A 20,680-nucleotide genomic window follows, 5' to 3' on the forward strand; every position below is an offset into this window, starting at 1 on the left:
GAGAGACTAAAGCTTGTCTCTCCTAATGTGACTCAACAAAGATAAAATTCACCTCTGCGGCTTGTCCAGACAATAGCTGATGTGTTTGGGGCAGAGCCACTGGAATGACTCTCTGGAATGTACAAGGATAAAGATTGCTCACTGGTCTACAGCTGGCCTGACAACAATGGGCCAAGGCCACTCTTATCCATACCTTCAGGAAAATGCAGAAGACAAGATCATCCCCACCCATCCGGTACCCCCAAAAGGGAGAATGGTGAGACAATGGATTTACCACCTGGCCCCTGATGTGTCTGGGTGTGTAGGCAGGTAAATGGAGAAGGAGGAGGCAGAGGACCCTGCCTTCCTCCAGACTCCTGTCCAAACACAAAGGAATACACAGGAAGATTTCCTGGGGAACAATACTTGGACACATACCTAAGGACTAAAAACCGTATAAAAGACCTGAGCAAGTACTGGCTCAGAAGAAGAAAATCCCAGGAGAAGGAAAACATGGATAGAATAGAATAGAATAGAATAGAATAGAATAGAATAGAATAGAATAGACCAGACCAGGTTGGAAGAGACCTTCAAGATCATCATGTCCAACCTATCATCCAACACTATCTAATAAACTAAACCATGCAACCAAGCACCCCATCAAGTCTCCTTCTGAACACCTCCAATGATGGTGACTCCACCACCTCCCTGGGCAGCCCATTCCAAGGGCAATCACTCTCTCTATGTAGAACTTCTCCCTAACCTCCACCCTAAACCTCCCCTGGTGCAGCCTGAGACTGTGCCCTCTTGTTCTAGTGCTGGTTGCCTGGCAGAAGAAACCAACCTCTGCCTGTCTACAACCTCCCTTCAGGTAGTTGTAGAGAGCAATAAGGTCACCCCTAAGTCGCCTCTTCTCCAGGCTAAGCAGCCCCAGCTCCCTCAGCCTATCCTCATAGGGCTTGTGTTCCAAACCCCTCGCCAACTCTGTTGCCCTTCTCTGGGTCTTTCTCTGAAGGAAAACACAGGAGGAAAAGACCTGGACAATGCCACCGAGAAGCAAAAACGGAGACAGAGACATCATCATGTAGCCTGGAAGAAGCAGACCAAGAGGAACCTTCTCTCAGTGTCCTAAGTTCCACCTGCTGCAACTCATGGAACTGAAGAGGCTGCTCAGAGGACCACATCTCTTCTACAGCCAAAGCCTCAGCTCCCTTCCTCTGCAGACCCAACATCTCCTCTACATCCATAGCTGCAGCACCTTTCCTCCACAGACTCAAGCTGTCTTGGGGGGGTGAGGGGTGTGGTCATATAATTCCTTTCCTCTTCTCTCCTTCTCTCTCCCCCTTTTCTCTGTCACTATTTACTCTGTCTCCCCTTCTGATCCATCCACTTCATTTGTGTAATAAATAGTCTAGCTGTTGATATTTTGGCTTGGTTTGTGCCTCTAATTTCACAACATGGGAATATTCAAAGACCTGAGTCTCTTTCCCTCTCCGGACCGAGGCACTCCTGCAGACCAAAAATAGTGCAAAGATGCAAATGCTTCAGTTCCTTAAACCACAGCCTTGTTGTATCATCATCTGGGTGGTTTGGAGTCCATACATCCACCTCCAGGCTAACCCACTTCCAGGATTAAAGAGGAAAACAAAAATAGCTCTTGTACCTTCCAGCTAGGAGGAAAAATCCATTATTCACTTCATTAATCAAAATCTGGGTCACGCACCAAAGACAGACACTATTGAGGAAAACAAATGAACATTTTCTCCTGCTAGAAGTCACTATTGCAGAGTTTCTTGGAGACTCTGCTAGAAAGCTGAGCTGCAAAAATTTCTGTAACATCAGACAACTCTGACACCTTGATCAGAATTAACCTCTTCCTGTCCTTTTAGCACAGTCCCATCGATTTATGGATTGGAAGGGATCTCTGCAGATACAGAGCACAGAATTAACCAGGTTAGAAAAAACCTCCGAGATCATCGAGTCCAACCTATCACCCAACACCATCTAATCAACTAAACCATGGCACCAAGTGCCTCATCCAGTCCCTTCCTAAACACCTCCAGGGACGGTGACTCCACCACCTCCTTGGGCAGCACATTCCAATGGGCAATCACTCTTTCTGTCAAGAATTTCTTCCTAACATCCAGCCTAGCCTCCCCTGGCACAGCTTGAGAATGTGCCCTCTTGTTCTGGGGTTGTCTGGGAGAAGAGACCAACTCCCAGCCTCTCTTCAGGTAGCTGTAGAGAGCAATAAGGTCTCCCCTGAGCCTCCTCTTCTCCAGGCTAAGCAACCCCAGCTCCCTCAGCCTCTCCTCATAGGGCTTGTGCTCCAAACCCCTCCCCAGCTTTGTTGCCCTTCTCTGGACACATTCCAGCAACCCAACATCATCCAGTCCAACACCACTGCTAAAAAAGGGGCACCCACAGCAGCTTGTCCATGATCACAGTGTCCAGCTGGCTTTGTGTGGTGGTTTGCTTCTAACTGAGTTGGTCTGGCAAAGTCAATGCAGGGGGGGGAAACTTCAACCCACCACACTTTGGAATCTCTCCAGAGATGGAGATTCCAGAACCTCTCCAGGCTGCCTGCTCCAGGGCTCCAGCACCCTCACACCATGCAAGTTTCTCTTCATCTTCAGATGGAACCTCCTGGGTCCCAGTCTGTGGACAGTGCCCCGTGTCCTGTCACTGGGCACTAATGAAAAGTGTCTGACCCCATCCTCTTGTCCTCCACAGAACCTTTAGCTCAATGCTGAGCATTGAGAAGTCTCTCAGTCTCTCATCCTTCCAGAGATGCTCCAGACCCCTCAGCATCTTTGCAGCCTCCACTGCCACCCAAGTATCCTCCTCCTCCTCCTCCTCAACTTTCCTTAATGAATTTGAACCCTGGTGCTCTGCATCTGAATTAAATTCGGTGTGTTTTCCTATTCACTTTGGCTGCCAGAAAATGTTCAGCTGGGTCCTTCCACAGAGCAGCTTTTTTTAAGTTTTCAGGAGTTGTCTTCCTGTTCTCTTTCTTAAAAGGCACTTGATGTTCCTCCTCCTTTCAGATCCAGACCCCAGGCACTCAGGTTTTGCAGCTCTTTGGGGTTGTTGGTGGGGTTGGGTTTTTTTTTGCTATCACAACAGATGCAGCCTTATAAAAAACCCTAGCTATAATTTAAAAGGTTCTGATTTTTCACTCAGCCCTTGGGGGGGTCTGGGAGTTTTAGGGGGAGGTTTTTGTTGGCTTGTTGGAAGGGGGGTGTTGCTGCTGTCTCCTGGGCTGCTGATACTTTTAATGCAAATTTTATGTGATTATGCAAAAGAAAAGAAAAGGAAAAAAAAAGAAACAAAAAAAGAAAAAGAAAGCTCTAATTAGATTGATTGATATTGTCATATCAACAAAGCCCAGACCTACTTTCCAATCCCCATGAAATCTCTCAGGCAGGCAGCGTTATCCTTTCAGGCTTTTCACTTGGGGGACTCTGCTTTGCATTCCTGATTGTTTCAGGAGCAGCAGTCACTCCTTGCTCAGAGATCAGATTTCTTTCATCATAGCTTTCCCTTGCAGTGTTAAATCATCTCAACATTTCCCAGCTGCTTTTGGTGCTGTCAAGGTAAAAAGAGAGAGATTCACAGAATGCATTGTGTTGGAAGGGACTCTCAAAGGTCATCTTGTCCAGCCTCCCTGCAGTCAGCAGGGACACCTCCAGCTAGATCAGGCTGCCCAGGGCCACATCAAATTTGAGCTTGAATGCCTCCAGGGATGGGGCCTCCACCACATCTCTGGGCAACCTGGCCCAGCATTTTATCATTCCCACTGTAAAGAACTTCCTTCTAATGTCCAACCCCTCATCCTGTCACCACAAGCCCTTCTACACAGCCCCTCCCCAGCCTTCCTGTAGGTCCCCCTCAGATATTGAAATAAAGCTTTAACATCTACCCCAGAGCCTTCTCTTCTCCAGGCTGCACAACCCCAAACCTTCCCATAGGGAAGGTTCTCCAGCCCTCTGATCACCTTTGTGGCTCTCCTCTGGACACTCTCCAGCATGTCCATACCCTTCTTGTGTTGGGGACCCCATAGCTGGATACAGTACTCCAGGTGAGCTCTCACCAGAGCTGAGCTGAGTGGCAGAATCTCCTCCCTCCATCTGCTGGCAATGATTCTTTTGATGCATCCACCAGCACCCCCAGATCCTTTACTGCAGGGCTGCCATTAATCTCATCATCCTCCAGAAATAGAACCTGGCTGTTCACTGGGTCAGGTCAATGACTTTTTCCTGGGTGGAAGAAGTAGGAGGCACCTGATTTATGTTTGGTACACATGAAGATCCATCAAGACAAAATGGGAACTCATCATCCCCAGAATCAATGGGTGTGGGAGCCCTCAGAACCTTAGTTTGGGCATCAGCAGTACCCAAGCCCTCCCCACAACCCTCTGTAGCCCCCACCAGCACCTTCCTGAGAAGACCTTAGCATCATCTGAAGAAGGCAGGCAGTCTGAGCCTGGCCAGAAATGGCCACTTGGTACCAAGTCAGAGAAGTTCTAGTGGCAAGAAAGGTGGACAAAGCTAGGCTGGGAGAACAGCAACCATGAACTAACCACCCTGCTCCTTCCCTCTAAGTGTATGTAGACATGGTCAAGATGTCCAGCACTCTGAACACAGGAAGTCTGACACCACCCCACCACCCCCAGAAAAGACACCCTATTGCTGGTCTAAACCCAACCAAACCCAAAGCAGAAGAGCAGCCTGAAATGAGGAAAGGAAGCCATGAAAGCAAATCCAAAGTCTCAAATTGTGGTGCCCTTACACAAGGAAGAACACCACGGAGGATGTGGAGGTCAGTCCCAGCTGCAGTGTCAAAACCACTCACCAGCTCTGCTTCACTCTCCCAAGCCCTGAGTGAGGGGTCTGCACTCCTCAGCATCCAGTGCAGAGAGACCTGGTGGCCTTTCAGTGCTTAAAATGGGCTGTAAGCAAGCTGGGGACTGGCGTTTGAGCAGGGCCTGTTGTGTCAGGGCAGGGGGTGGTGGTTTGAACTAAAAGAGTGAGATTCAGACTCGTGAGAAGGAAGAAATGTTTGACCCTGAGGGTGGTGAGAGCCTGGCCCAGGTCTCCCAGAGATGTGGGAGGTGTCCCAGCCCTGGAACCATCCCAGGTCAGGCTGTTTGGGGCTCTGAGCAACCTGCTCTAGTTGTAGATGTCCCTGCTGTCTGGAGAGTGGTTGGACCTTGCAAGGTCCCTTCCCTCCCAAACCAGTCTGGGATTCTGGGATTTCCTCTGCTTCCTTCAGAGTTATAAAGTTGGGGACACATGGGCACAGACATGATGGCCATGGGGTCTTCAGGACAGAAGAGCAGATGGGACTGGCCAGGGCTGACAAAGATCATTGGAGAATAATAGGCAAAGCTCTAATTTCCAGTGAAAATAGAAACCTCAGAAGCCTCAAGAAATCAGAAGAATAAAATATTACCTATTTTGGAAAGCTGCTGGCCACCTACCTGAGGAAATAAGGAGAATAAAGATAAATGGACTGCATCAGGAGAACATCAAGCCTTTAGCTGTCATTTTCCCAGTAGGAAGCTGGAGGAAAAGCTCAAGAGAAGGAGCAAGTAACTGTCTAGTTAGAAGTGTCTCCATTTTAAAGCCATGGGTTAAAATTACATAGTTTAAAGCCACGTTTCTTAACACTTCTTGTTATTGCTTCTCAAGATTTTCATATTTTAGCTAATTTCTGCTATCCCATTGCTGAAGATTATCCAACTCTTCCTCTGGTAGAAGGATGTTTCCCAGTTCATCATTGCCACCACATTTCCTCTATATGTCTCTGATTAAATAAAACTGGTCCCCTCTCTTGTCTTTCAGAAAACCTACCAGTAATTCCCTCCAGTCCAGGACTTCCACTAACCATCCTGGTGTTCTTCACTCCTTTAGGACGTTGTTCATCTCCTTGGTCATGGAATCATAGAAAGATTTGGGCTGGAAGTGACCCCAAAGATCATCTAGTTCAATTGTCCCAACATGGGCAGGGACACATTCCACTGGACCAGATTGTCTCATCCAAGGTGGTCTTGACCACTTCCAGGGAGTGGGCATCCACAACCTCCCTGGCCAACCTGTTCCAGCATCTCACCACCCTCACTGTAAAGAATTTCTTCCTCATGTCCAGCCTAAATCTTCCCTCTTCCAGCTCATAGCCATTGCCTCTCACCCACAGCTGAGCCTGCCTTGAGGCTCATCACTCAGGATCACAGCATGTTAGGGCTTGGAAGGGACCTCCAATGATCTTCAAGTCCCACCCCACTGCCAGAGCAGGACCATAGAATCTAGCACAGGTCACACAGGAATGCATCCAGATGGGGCCTGAAAGTCACCAGAGAAGAAGGCTCCAAAACCTCTCTGGGCAGCCTGCTCCAGGGCTCCAGCACCCTCATACCAAACAAGTTTCTCCTCATGAGCTTCAGATGGACCCTCCTGCATCCCAGTTTGTGCCCCATGCCCATTTTCCTGTCACTAGGCACCACTGAGAAGAGTCTGTCCCCATCCTTTTGGCCCTGACAGGTCTTCTAGCTCTTGTTGAACATTGAGAAGATGCCCTCTGGGGCTGCTCTTCTCCAGGCCAAACAGGTCCAGGTCCCTCAGTCTTTCCTCCTCGCAGAGGTGCTTCAGACCCCTCAGCATCTTTGGAGCCCTTTGCTGTACTCTCTCCAGTAGCTGCCTGTCTCTCTGGAACTGGGGATCCCAGCACTGGAGCCCTGGACTCCTGATGTGGCCTGACTAGGGCAGAGTTCTCCTCCTGCTTAGCTAAATACTCTACCATTATCTGCTATTGATCAGCCAACTGCCAGGTAAATAAATCACCAGCCTGCTCTGTTCTGAGCTGTTATCGACTTGCCATTATTGCTACAACATTTTTTTGTGCTCTTATTTATCCTTGGGATGATAAAAATCTCTTCTACTGATTTCATTCTTATTTACCCATGTGAGGGTGATAAATGTGGACACTTCCATGGGTCTCCACGCTCCTCATAGCCTCCAGACCCTGCAGACCCATCGTGAGGTACCTTTGTGAGTTCACAGAGTTATTTCATCCATTTTTACTTCATTTTTTTTTTTTGACCTTGCCATCCAACCACTCACTTTGGTGTTTTTCCTCTTGAGCCATTTCTGTTTGCTATCATTATTTGATTATCCTGTCTGTGGACCATGAAATCAGAGAAGTATCACAATGAGAAATACTCCAAGAGGGAAGGAATGTCAAAAAGTGAAATGCTTAATGCTCCTTAAACTAACTTAAAATAATCATCTAAATGGAGGGAGCAGAGGCTGCTGGCAACGTTATTTTGAATTAATGCTGCTTAAATATACCAAATATTGCTTTGCTCTTATGAATACCAAGCACAAACCAAGCACAGCTTTCACTCTGGAGAGTTGGGTTGCTCTTTTTTTACCCTCTGAAAAGGATAAAAATCCATCTTGTGTCCAGCAATTAAACAGTTTGGTGGAGCATGGAAAGAAGCATGACCAGGAGGATGAAGGAGGAGATTCTCCTCCTCTGCTCAGCCTAGGTAAGATCCCACCTGGAATCTTGCATCCAGTCCTGGTGCTCTTCCAACCTGGTCTGGTCTATTCTATTAGATTCTGTAAGATTCTGTAAGATTCATGATATACAAGAAGGACATGGAGCTGTTGTAGCATTTCTAGAGGAGGGCACAAAGATGATCAGAGGGCTGGAGCACCTCCCCTGTGGGGACAGGCTGAGAGAGTTGGAGCTCTTCAGCCTGGAGAAGAGAAGGCTCCAGGGATACCTAAAGCATCCTTCAAGTACCTGAAGGGCCTACAGTAAAGCAGGAGAAGAACCTTTTACAAGAGCTTGTAGTGCTAGGATTAGGGGCAATGGCTTCAAGCTGGAAGAGGGGAGATTGAAACTGGATATAAGGAAGAAACCCTTTAGAGTGAGGGTAGTGAGATGCTGAAACAGGTTGGCCAGGCAGGTTGTGGATGCCCCTTCCCTGGGGATGTTCAGTGCCAGGATAGATGGGGCCTTGAGCAACCTGGTCTAGTGGAAGGTGTCACTGCCTGGAGGGATTTGTGGAACTAGATGACTGTAAATGTCCCTTCCAACCCAAAGCATTCTATGATGCTATGAAATGTGTTGATAGGGATTGTGTTAACTACGATTCCTGCCAAGCTTAAGCAGGGCTCCATCATCCTCACACTAAACAGGTTTCTCCTCCTCTTCAGATGGAACCTCCTGGCTTCCAGTTTGTGCCCTTTGCCCCTTGTCCTGTCCCTGGGCAACACTGACAAGAGTCTGGCCCCATCCTATAGTTAGCAAGTAAAACATGATGTTAGTCTGGAGATCCTTTACCTGCTCTTGGAGATAGGGAAGCTGCTCTGTGCTTCACACTGCTTGGCCTCAAAACAACTTTCCTCAGGTGGAAATGACACAGTAGCAGCATCTGTGAGGAGCCAAGATCCCTGTGTTCCTGGATCCAGTTCCAGAATCCACCTCATGAACAAGTTCCCATCCACTGCTGAGTCCAGTCTGGGACTTGCCCAGTGCCTGCTCCCACCATAATCGTTGCCATCAGGGCTTGGGTTGGCTTTTGGTTTGTGTCTCAGTGTCTCTTTTCCATGGAATTGTTGTTCTTTCCATTCCAGCTGGCTGAGTTTCTTTCCTGCCCCATCAGTCTCTCTCCTCCCTTTGGGAAGGCAGAAGGGTTCATGGAGGGCCTCTGGCACTTCACTCTGCCAGCTCTGACCACCAGAGGTGAAGGTGAGCAATACTGCAACAGGACCCCCAGAGCACGAAGCTGGAACACACCTGTGGTGTGGTGAGTGAAGTCTCTGTTGTTGGCTGGGCAGAACCATAAAATGGTTTTGGTTGGAAGGGACCTTAAAGATCATCTAAGGTACCAGAAACAAAGGAATGTTGCCTTGGGGAGTGCACAACCTGTCGCCACTGATGGGAGGTGAAAGGGGTGCTGATACCTCCACTCACCTGTCAGAAACTGCTTGGCTCAAAGAAGTCAAGCTGGCAACTTCTATCTCTCCTGGGAGACTGAAAAGGTCAACGCACATCAGTTGCTCTGTCCGCTTCCGTGTGGCTGCAGCAGATCTGGTGATGTAAATGCCATCCATGGACATGGCTAGCGAAACCTGGTGGGATTTCTGCACAGCTGCAGTGGAGGTAGAGTAGAGAAGGACTCAGGAGGACAACCAAGCACCTCTCCTGCCAGCACTTGGCTGGTTCAGTAGAATCACAGAATGTTTTGAACTGGAAGGGAACTTAAAGATCCTCCAGTTCTAACCCCCACTACCTTCCACTAGACCAAGTAGCTCAAGGCCACATCCGACCTGGTCTTGAACACCTCTAGGAAATGATCAAGGGCGGGGGCATTCACAGCTTCCCTGGGCAACCTGTTCTTGTATCTCACCACTCTCACTATACAGAACTTCTTTCTCATGCCACATGCAGTTTCTCTGACCAGCACATCCAAAATGACACAGCTTTAACCCAGAATTAAAGCAGGAGCTAACAAGAAGGGCTGCCTCTTGACTCCAAGGCCTGACCTTCCAGCCCAAGCCGTGCCACCTGAGCACAACCATCTTCATCTCTTATTCTTCGTGGTAGGATGCATAGCATGGTACCGACGTGTCTTCAGCAGGCTGCGACAGCAAAAAGCAGATGGAAGGCAGAGATCTGCTAATTAAGCTCGATAATAGAAATGTTAATTAAAAAACCCTGAAGAGGAAAGGACATTCTGTAATCTCCTGGTGCTCTCAAGTGAGGCAAAAATGGCCAGCTGGAAGAAGCAAAGACTTGTAGAAACAGTTGAAAAGGACTAAGGGTGATGAGGTACTGTCCCAGGCTGCCCAGAGAGGTGGGAGACGCTCCATCCCTAGAACTACTGCAGGTCAGGTTGTCTGGGGCTCTGAGAAACCTGCTTTATTTGCAAACATCTCTGCTGACTGCAGGGGAGGATTGAAATAGATGACCTCCAAAAGTCCCTTGCAACCCAAACCATTCTATGCAGGCTGGCAGGGACAGGTGTTGCTCTGAGCTCTGACCCCAAAGCCTTCACCCAGGAGGAAGTGGAGCAGGAGGACCCATCCCAGGAATTCAAAACAGCTTCACATTAGGGACACTCTGTGAAGCAAAAGCCATCATCATGCTTAAATCTCACCTCTACATCTCACTCCTCCCCCTGTGCCACTAGTGCCACGCTGTGATCATGCCACCGTCTAGAATCAGAATCACAGAGTGGGCTGGGCTGGAAGGAACCTTAAAGATCATTTAGTTCCAACTCCCCAGCAATGAGCAGGGACACCTTCCATTAGACCAGGTTGCTCAAGGCCCCATCCAGTCTGACCTTGAACATCTTCAAGGATGAGGTGTCCAAAACTTCTGTGGGCAACCTGTTTCAGTTTCTCACTACTCCCATCATAAAGAGCACCCAAGGACTGAGTTTGGGGTGGTGGAGGGCTTGGAGGTGTACAATAAACATCAGCATGCTCAAAAACACCCTTAACACTGCTGAATGACTCCTGCCACTGAGACAATCCAGGTCCAGACTCTCACTTCCAGGAAAAAAGAATTAGAAGATAGGTTACAGCTGAATAAACCAGCAGCAAAGTGTAAAGAAACTGCAAAGATGTTCTCTATGAGCTTCTGGTGATGACAGGAATCTGGGCCACTCAGTTTAGGAAAGATGTTGAGTTGCTGGAATGTGTCCAGAGAAGGGCAACAAAGCTGGGGAGGGGTTTGGAGCACAAGCCCTGTGGGGAGAGGCTGAGGGAGCTGGGGTTGCTTAGCCTGGAGAAGAGGAGGCTCAGGGGAGACCTCATTGCTCTCTACAACTACCTGAAGGGAGGTTGTAGCCAGGTTGGGGTTGGTCTCTTCTCCCAGGCAACCTGTGACAGAACAAGAGGACGCAGTCTCAAGCTGCTCCAGGGGAGGTTTAGGAGGGATGTTAGGAAGAAATTCTTCATAGAGAGAGTTATTTGCTATTGGAATGTGCTGCCCAGGGAGGTGGTGGAGTCACCATCACTGGAAGTGTTTAAGAAGAGACTGGATGAGGCACTTGGTGCCATGGTTCAGTTGATTAGATGGTGTTGGGTGATAGGTTGAACTTGATCTCAAAGGTCTTTTCCAACCTGGTTAATTCTGTGTTCTGTATTCTGTCACTTCCTAGGTGACTGAGCACTGCTCTTGCTGAGTATGAGACTTGAAGACATTTGACCTAAAGAGAACTCACAGCCCTGTGATTTGGTAACTTCCTTACAGCTTTTCTGCTCAGACAGAGCAGCTAGGGTCCCATGAGTTCTTCACATCCCAGCCATGTCCCCTCTTCATGGATGGCAGCTGCTGCAGCTACTCCCCATCTAAGCAGTGGACCCACCACAGGTCATGCTGCTCATTCTTCTTGATGATGCTTAGGTGGGTTCCAACTGCTAAAAAGAGCAGCAACACTTTCTGTGCAGCCTTCAGCCACCTTCCTGGCTCCAAATTCAGGCAAGGTGCTATGCAGCAGAAGAATTCAGGCAGGATCTGGTGAGTGCAGCTGGGAGACACAGCAGTGCTGGGGTGACAAGAGTGGGCAATACTGCAACAGGGCCCACAGAGGCTGGGATCATAGAATTAAAGAGACATTTTGCTTGGAAGAGACCTTTAAGATCATCCAGTCCAAGCATTAATCCAGCACTGCCAGGTCACCACTAAGCCATGTGCCTCAGCACCACATCTACACAGTTTTGAAACCCCTCCAGGGATGGGGACTCTACCACTGCTCTGGGCAGCCTGGGCCAGATCTTGACAACCCTTTTGAGGGAAAAATTTTTCTTCATGTCCAACCTAAACCTCCCCTGGAGCAACTTGAGGCCATTTCCTCTCATCCTACCACTTGTTTCTTGGGAGAAGAGACCAAACCCCCACCTGGGTCCAACCTCCTTTCAGGGAGTTGTAGAGAGCCAGAAAGTCTCCCCTCAGCCTCCTCTCCTCCAGACTAAACAGCCCCATTTCCCTGAGCTGCTTCTTACCAGACCCTTCCCCAGCTTCATTGCCCTTATGTAGACCTGCTTCAGCACCTGATTGCAAGCCCTGTCTGGATGAATCAAACTTCCACCCCAGCCAGGCTCTGGTGTTGCAGATGCATAAATGGGACAGTGTTTGTTCTGGTCTCAGTCTACCAAGATCAAAGCTGCAGCCAAGCACCTCCAAACAAGTTTGGAAGCCAGAGAAGATTGATGGTGTTCATTGGACAAATTACTCAGCTCTATGGAAGGCAAGTTGGTTCTGGTGCTTATTAAGTGGAGCCAGGAGCTATCTGAGTGGCATATCAATTAGAAAGGACAGGAGATATCTCAAAGATCTTCCATCATTTATCTGAGAGCTGGATTAAACCAGCAAGGAGCAGAAATTAACTGAGTCAGCAAGTCCCTGCTTCTCCAAGATGAGCATTAAAACCTTTCCTGGTCTGCTTGGAGCTGAAACACAATGTAATGAACACAAACTATCAATAGTAATGTGCTTATCAGGAGAACCCCTTGGTTCTGTAGAAAGCTGCTGTGATAATTGCAGGTAATTAAATCTCAGTGGCTTGGCTGGTGGAGAGATCAAGGATGGGGGTCAGTCATTTCTCCCAAGGAACAAGTGACAGGATGAGAGGAAACAGCCTCAAATTGCACCAGGGGAGGTTTCAGTTGGACATGAGGATCCCGGCCCAGGCTTCCCAGGGCAGTGGTGGAGTCCCCATCCCTGGAGGGGTTTCAAAGCTGTGGAGATGTGATGCTGAAGGATATGGCTTAGTGGTGACCTGGCAAGGCTGGGTTAATGATTGGAGTGGATGATCTAAATGGTCTCTTCCAAGAAGAGCATTATGTGATCCTCATTTTCTGCCAGCTGACCATGCTCTGCTACTCAGAGACACTTCCTTGGCCAGGTGGTCTCATCTGTGGCACTACTTGACCTCCATTAATATAACAGCTGCAGTTACATCTGGCTCCATGAATGGAAAGCATCCAAAGCAGAGCTTTAGAAGACACCACTACACCAAGGTTCACCAAATGAAGAAAATCTGGACTGATTAGGGGCAAATACCCCCAGGTGAGGCGATCTATGGAAGGGCCACCAAGTCAAAGCAGGGCAGATGTGCTGCTCTCAGACTTGTTGCATGAGGTGCACTGTCTCGGCCAGACAGCATCACAGAATGCCAGGTTGGAAGGAAAACCAAGGATCATCTAGTCCAGCTTTTCTAGATGACAGTAAAGTTGCAATGAGATGACCCAGCACCCTGTCAAGCTGAGTCTTGAAAGTGAAGCAGCTGAGATGGTGCTGAAGATGCTCCGACTCAAAAAATTCCCACCTGGATACCAGGCAGGAGACTCATGAGGTGCTCTCTGGGATCACAGAATTCATTTGGGTTGGAAGTGACCTTCAAAGGTCATCTTGTTCAGAGAGACATCTGAGCAAGGTGATGTAGTTGAAGAAGGTGAGAATGACCCAACCTTTATAGCCCCAAGGCACATGCAAATCCACAATGAGCAGACCTGGGGATGGTAGCAGAAGATGGGGAAGTCCTGCACCCCTCATGCACACTCTTCTCCCCATCAGTGTCTGGGTGAGCATGGATGCTCTGCCTTCTTAGCCAGATCTCCATGGCAACCATCCAGCCTCAAATTAGCTCATGGCAGAGAGAAGCTGGAGAATACCTCCCGAAATTCTCATTAAACGAAGATTCATCTCCCCTTTGCTTCATTCTTAGGGCAAAAACAGGAATCAGAGGAGAAGGCATCATGCAGTGCTTGCTTTGGTGCTGGGCTGGCTCTTCCACAACAAAGTTAAATGAAAGATGCCACAAGAAGTTGAAGTTTTACTTTGGTTGCTAGAAAAAGCTTCTATTAACTCACCTGGAGAAGAGGGAGCATTAGAACAAAAAAGACATCTCTGTCTTAACCACTTTTATCTGCTCCCTCAACAGGAGATGCTTCATGTCACAAATTCTTACCTGGCTAGTAAATGGTTTTAAATGCCCATAGAGTCACAGAATGGTTTGAGTTGGAAGGGATCTTTAAGATCATCTAGCTCCAGCCCCCTTGCCATGGGCAGGGGCACCTTACGCTAAACCAGGTTGCTCAAGGCCTTCTCCAACCTGTCCTTGAACATTCTCTATGGAGGGGTCTCTCATGGTTTGTTTGTCCTGGAGCTCCTAGAATAGCAGACCCCAGCATGTCAAAGCAGGAAGCATGGCTTTGGGTTTGTGTCACAGTTCAGGGCTGGTCTAACCACCAGAGGAGTGCCAGAGGCTCTCCATGAAGCCCTCTACCTACCCAAAGGAAAGAGAAAGGGAAGAAAGGAGAGAGGCTGATGGGGTGGGAAAGAAACTCAGCCAGCTGGAATGGAAAGAACAATCACATGGAACAGAGAGACAGGTACTGGACAAGTCTCAGACTGGACTCAGTAGCAGAGTGCAGTTGTGGAGAGCAAGAATGTCTCCCCTCAGCCTCCTTTTCTTTTAAGATGGCACCTGTGAGCAAGCTGCCCTTGCCCTGGAGCAAGGACACACAGGAATGCTCCTCAGGGTCCAGATGCAGCATCCAGACCTTATCTCACCAAAACAATGGTGAGTAGAAAATAGGAACGAATGGCTCTGCATCATCCCTTCCAACCCAAACCATTCTGTGATGATCAGCTAGTTTCAATCCCCCTGCCATAGACAGGGACACCTTCCACTGGACCAGGTTGCTCAAAACCTCATCCAGCCTGGCTTGGAACATTGTCAGGGATGGAGTTCATATTTCACATATGTGGAACCTCAAAAAACTCAATCCCAAAGAACCAGGAGAGGCTTATATTAGGACCAATCTCATTCTTGCAAGAGTGGTCAGGCATCGGAACAGGCTGCCCAGGGAGGTGGTGGGGTCACCATCCTGAAGGTGTTCAAGAAACCTGTGGACGTAGCCCTAGGGGACATGGTTTAGTGGCCATGGTTGTGTTGGGCTGATGGCTGGACTTGATCTTGGAGGGGTTTTCCAACCAAAGCAACTCTATGATTTTATCATTCTAGCACTCCCCAAAAGACCCAACATCAATAAGTGTCCTGCTCTAGTCCAGTTCCTACACTGTAGTTGAAGAAGCAACATGAATCAGATGTGGTGACTGGGAATATCCTGGCCTCAGAGAGGCAGCTGAGGGTTGCTGCAGGGTGTTCCCAGCTGGGATGGGTTTTATCCACCAGGGATGCATTACACCTGACAGCTGGCTGCTGCAGAGCAGCTCCAGGGCTGGAATTTTAACTCCAAGGGAGACAAAGTACTATTGAGATCATTTCTGCTGTCACAGCCAAAAAGAAGTGGGAGGTGTTTGGTGCTGTGACACAGTGAATAGGAAGCAGGATTTTCAGCCTGGAAGTGCTCTCTCCTGGGCTGTTGGGTTTTTCAGCTTCAAATTAGGAAACTATTTACTTCTGTGACACAGCCTAGAAATGAGAGGGACCTGGGGTGGCACACAGGCTCCTATCACAGCAAGAAGGACAAGGAATTGCTTTGAGATGATGTCTTAGGAATTTGAGAAGGGTTAAAAGGGAAATTTTCTCTCTTTTTAGGCTTTCTTTCATGTCTGGACTCACCTTTTTTCACTCAGAAGCTTCCCCACATCCGATGGGATAAGCCAAGGAGCAGAAAACGTGCAAGGCTCAGCTGCCAGTGGAATGAAAAAACACTAAACTCTTCTTTCTCCTCCCCTTGTAGCCCACTGATCCCAAACTGGAGATGACTGCTGGCTTATCAGGCCTCCTAAATCCTTGTAAAGCAAATTGTCTCCTTGATCCAAGAGGCATGAGCCTGAGGAGATAAAAGGAGCTGGTGAGTGGTGGGTCAGAGAAGGCAATTCACTGGTGTTTACTGGGCTCCTGCAGCTACAGCTTGTCTCGGGCTTGAAAAGCCTTCAGCCTTAGCTGCACAGGAGCTGGGTTCCCTTCCTCTGAGCTGCAGAAGGAGCTGCAAATATTTCACCACCCAAAAATTGGACACAGAAGATAAAATCATAGAATCACAAAATGGTTTGGGTGGTAAAGGACCTTCCAAGGTCATGCACTCTGACAACCCCCCCCTGCAGTCAGCAGGAATATCTGCAACTACAGAAGATTGCTCAGAGCCCTAAGCCACCTGACCTGGAATGGTTCCAGGGGTGGGACATCTACCACCTCTCTGGGCATCCTGGGTTGGGGTCTCACCACCCCCACAGTCAAACTTGTCTCTCTTCTCTCCAGTCTCAGACTCCCTCTTTTAGTTCACACCATCACCCCTTGTCCTGTCACAACAGGCTCTGCTAAAAGCCTGTCCCCAGCTTTCTGATCAACCCCTTGTAGCACTGAAAGCCCACCAGAAGGTCTCCCTGGAATTCTCCAAGCACAGCAACCCCAGCTGCTTCAGCCTGGCCTCACAGCAGGAGGCTTCCAGCCCTCCCACCATTGTTGTGACCTCCTCTGCCCACACTCCAACAGCTCCACGTCTCTCCTGCGCTGAGGACTCCAGAGATGGCCCCAGCACTGCAGGTGAGATCTCAGCAGAGCGCAGCAGAGGGGCAGAATCCCCTCCCTCCATCTGCTGCCCACACTTCTGGGGATCAAGCCCAGGACATGGCTGGGGCTGGGAACACACAGTGCCAGCTCATCTCCAGCTTTTCACCCACCAGCACTCCCAAGTCCTTCTCTGCAGGGCTGCTTACCAGCCCTTCATCCCTGGCCTAGATTGATACCAAGGACTCTGGAGCCCCTATTACAAGAGGGCTATGGAGGTGCTGGAAGGTGTCCAGAGAAGGGCCACGAGGATGATCAGAGGGCTGGAGCACCTCTCCTATGAGGACAGACTGAAGGAGTTGGGGCTGTTCAGTCTGGAGAAGAGAAGGCTCTGAGGTGACCTAATTGTGACCTTCCAGTATCTGAAGGGGGCTCCAAGAAAGCTGGGGAGGGACTTCTCAGGATCTCAGGTAGTGATAGGACTAGGGGGAATGAATGAAGCTGGAGGTGGGGAGATTCAGACTGGACATGAGGAGGAAGTTCTTCCCTGTGAGAGTGGTGAAGCACTGGAATGGGTTGTCCAGGGAGGTGGTTGAGGCCCCGTCCCTGGGGGTGTTTAAGAGCAGATTGGATGAGGCTCTGGCCAGGCTGATCTAGTGTGGGGTGTCCCTGCCCATGGCAGGGGGTTGGAACTACCTGATCCTTGTGGTCCCTTCCAACCCTGACTGATACTATGATTCTGTGATTACCCCAGCCCAGGTGCAGGACCTTGCACTTGGCCTTGCTGAATCTCGTGAGGCTCTCACAGGCACACAACGTGAACCCAAGTTGACCCCGTTCCAACAGCCCAGACACTGCTCTGCCTGTGGGTGCTGCAGTGCTGAGCGATTCTCAGCACAGAGCTCTGGGGGTTTGCTCCTCACTGTGTCATTTTCTTTGCTGGAGAAGAAGGAATTCATTACCTGTAATTGAAAAAGAAATGGCAAGCAGGAGAGATCGACATCGTTTATCCATCTCTTCAAAACTCATTTTTATCTCATTCACTGTAAATATGCAGAATTATGTTGAAAATAAATTCCCATCACAACACAAATGGCTTCTTAGGGAGTGGGTAGAGACACTTCCTAAATGAGAAAAACAGAGCCCTGAGAATCACAAAATCCCTGAAACCCAGGTGGGATTGGAAGGGGCCTCTGGATATCATCCAGCCCAGAGCCCCTGCTTAAGAAGCGGCACCAATAGCAGCTTGCCCAGGATCACAGTGTTCAGTTTCTCCTCACCTCCAGGTGGAACCTCCTGACTTCCAGCTTGTGCCCTTTGCCCCTTGTCCTGTCACTGGGCTCCACTCACAAAGTCTGACCCCATCCTCTTCCCACCCTCCCCCACCCCCCAGTCCTTCAGCTCTTTCTGAGCTTTGAGATCCCCTCTGGGCATGCTCCAAGTCCCTCAGCATCTTTGGAGCCTCCTCTGGACTCTCTGCAGTAGTACCCCGTCTCTCTTGAACTGGGGAGACCAGAACTGGACCCAGGATTTCAGTTGTGGCCTTACCAGAGCAGAGTAGATGTGGAGGAGAGTCTCTCTTGTCCTGCTGGCCACGCTTTTCTTAATGCAATCCTGCCCACAGGACTTGGCTGCAGAGGAGCAACATGGGCTAATGCTTACCAGGTAATTTCTCCAAATATCAAAGGTCACTGTCCTGGCAAGAACATTGAGGGGATCTCAAAGGGGAAAAAAATTAAATAAAAATCAGAGGAGTAAGCAGCTGACTCCTTTCTTCCACCAGCCTTCATCTGAAGAGCTTAAAAAAGAGCATGGAGATGTTAATTACCTTCCCTAACCCTGGGAGGCTGACAGGGATCAGCTCTTCAGTTCACATTCAGACAGAGCCTCACAGGACAGCCAGAAGTGAAGGCAGGACACCCAGTGCCAAGTTCATCCTCTAATCACCAGACAACTTGTTCAGACATCTAATTACTGCTATAAGCCAAAACTACAGCCTAAGGCTGAGGGGCCAGCTCATGTTTCGTGTGGTAACTACCCTGGCTGTCACTCTAGATAGCCTGTCCTCAGACACCAGCCCATCTTAGAGTGATAGAATGGTTTGGGTTGGATGGGACCCCCAAAGATCCTCCTAGTAGAACTCCCTGGATTTCAGACAAACTGGGGACTTTGCTGACCCCAGACAGCTATCTATGATACACCGCTATGGTATGGTCAGTCATATGGGAGACGGTCTCTTATCAAACAACACTGGTGTGCTACTTCAAGAAATCTCTTAAGGTGAGACACTGGAACAGGTTGCCCAAGGAGGTTGTGGATGCTCCCTCCCTGGAACTGTTCAAAGCCAGGTTGGATGAGACCTTGAGCAACCTGCTCTAGTGGCAAGTGTTCTTGCTCACAGCAGAGGGGGTGGCACGAGATGATCTTTAGGGTCCCATCCAACCCAAACCACTCTGTGAATCTCTGAGAGTGCTGAGGGAAGCTTCAGGAAGTGCTGCACAAGGAGGACAAGAACAAAATAGGTATTTTTTTATACCTCAGGGATTCAAAGCAGTTGGAAGGAGGCCAAAGAAAAATAGATTGGTATCTTCTGTACAGAGAAAGGAGGACATATCTCAGCCCCCTCCTAGCAAAGATGGATTAATGGCTTTTTTTGCTCCCAGGAATCAACCTTATCACAAAATACATCTGTAACATGCCTTGCACTACCTGCCAGGCATCAAAACACAGCGTGCTAGGACTTCCAAATAGAGCAATATCAAATAATGGGGGGAAAAAAATTCCTTATTCATCAACACCTGCATAGCCAAAGTGCCACCAAACACAAGAGCTGCTGCAGCCTCATCATTGATAAGATTTCTTCCTGTCATAACTTTGCCCAGCAAACCTGTTTTTCTCACACACCTGCCCTGGAGCTTCTCTGACCCATCCCCAGTGTGTTCACAGCAAGCCACTTCCATCACCCCCTCAGGAAGATGATATGAAGACCCTGGGATGCGACCCAGTTGTATCTGCTCAGGACCTCAGTGCCACTGCTCACCATGAGCTCATGGCCACAAGGTCTCCAGTAGGCTTTCACCACCTGGAAAAGTCCCAAGGATGGACAGTACTGGATTACTGTTGGAAGCCCAGCTGCTGATGTCCTTACCAAGAGAATGAAACATCAATTCACACACACATCTCATCTCCAGACTGGGAAATACCATCTGGAGATATACAGAGACCGGTCTGTCTCTTTTCAGCTCATTGATGTTTGTGGAGAGAGCAGAGAGGGTGGGCAACCCCTACTGACATTGCTACAAAACAACCAGAAACTCACTCAAAAGCTGGGCTTTCCACTCTCCCACACCCTTACCTGCTCACCTAAAGACCAGAATCAGTTTCTTAAAGGTTTACAGGCACCAGCAGCTTGGCCAGTAGCCATGTGTCCTTTTGACCCTGAAACCACATCAGCAACTATTTCAGGCACTGAAAGCACATGGATCATTCTGCCACCAGCTGAGACATCCCTGGAAGGCTGAGGAGCAGCCAGCTGGGCTGGCACAGGTCCTCCTCAGCCTTGATGAAGCACTTCAATTTGCCCACAATAAAAGTTATACCCTCATGAGGATGCCTAGAGAAAGAAAAGTGTTCTTGTAGGTTAATGGCTTTGGAGATGGAAACTGCCACATAGCAAAGTTGGCACTAAGGACAGGACACCAGGACTGGGATTTAAAACCAGGTCTAGCTTTCACAGTAGAGTTTAATGAGCTGGAGATGTCTTCTGAATTCTTTTGCTTAGCCCCTGAAGAGTCAGAATCCCAGTGTGCTAGGGTTGGAAGGGAGCTCTGGAGGTCATCCTATCCAACCCCCTGCTAAAGCAGAGCAACCCACAGCAACTTGCCCAGCATCACAATGTCCAGGTGGCTTTGAAATCTGTCCAGAGAAGGAGACTCCACAACCTCTCTGGGCAGCCTCCTCCAGGGCTCCAACACCCTCACACCAAACAAGTTTCTCCTCTTCTTCAGATGGAACCTTCTGGCTTCCAGTTCCTGCCCACTGCCCCTTGTCCCTGGGCACCACTGACAAGAGTCTGGCCCCATCATCTTGTCCTGCAGAGGTCCTTTAGCTCTTGGTGAGCCTTGAGAACATCCCTGCTCTTCTCTGGGCTCAGCAGATCCCGGTCTCTAAGCTTTTCATCCTCACAGAGTGGCTGCAGGC

The sequence above is a fragment of the Melanerpes formicivorus genome, unplaced genomic scaffold, assembly GCF_026170545.1.
Source record: "Melanerpes formicivorus ecotype bairdi unplaced genomic scaffold, bMelFor1.0.p_v2 SCAF_136, whole genome shotgun sequence".
In the NCBI taxonomy this organism is placed as follows: domain Eukaryota; kingdom Metazoa; phylum Chordata; class Aves; order Piciformes; family Picidae; genus Melanerpes; species Melanerpes formicivorus.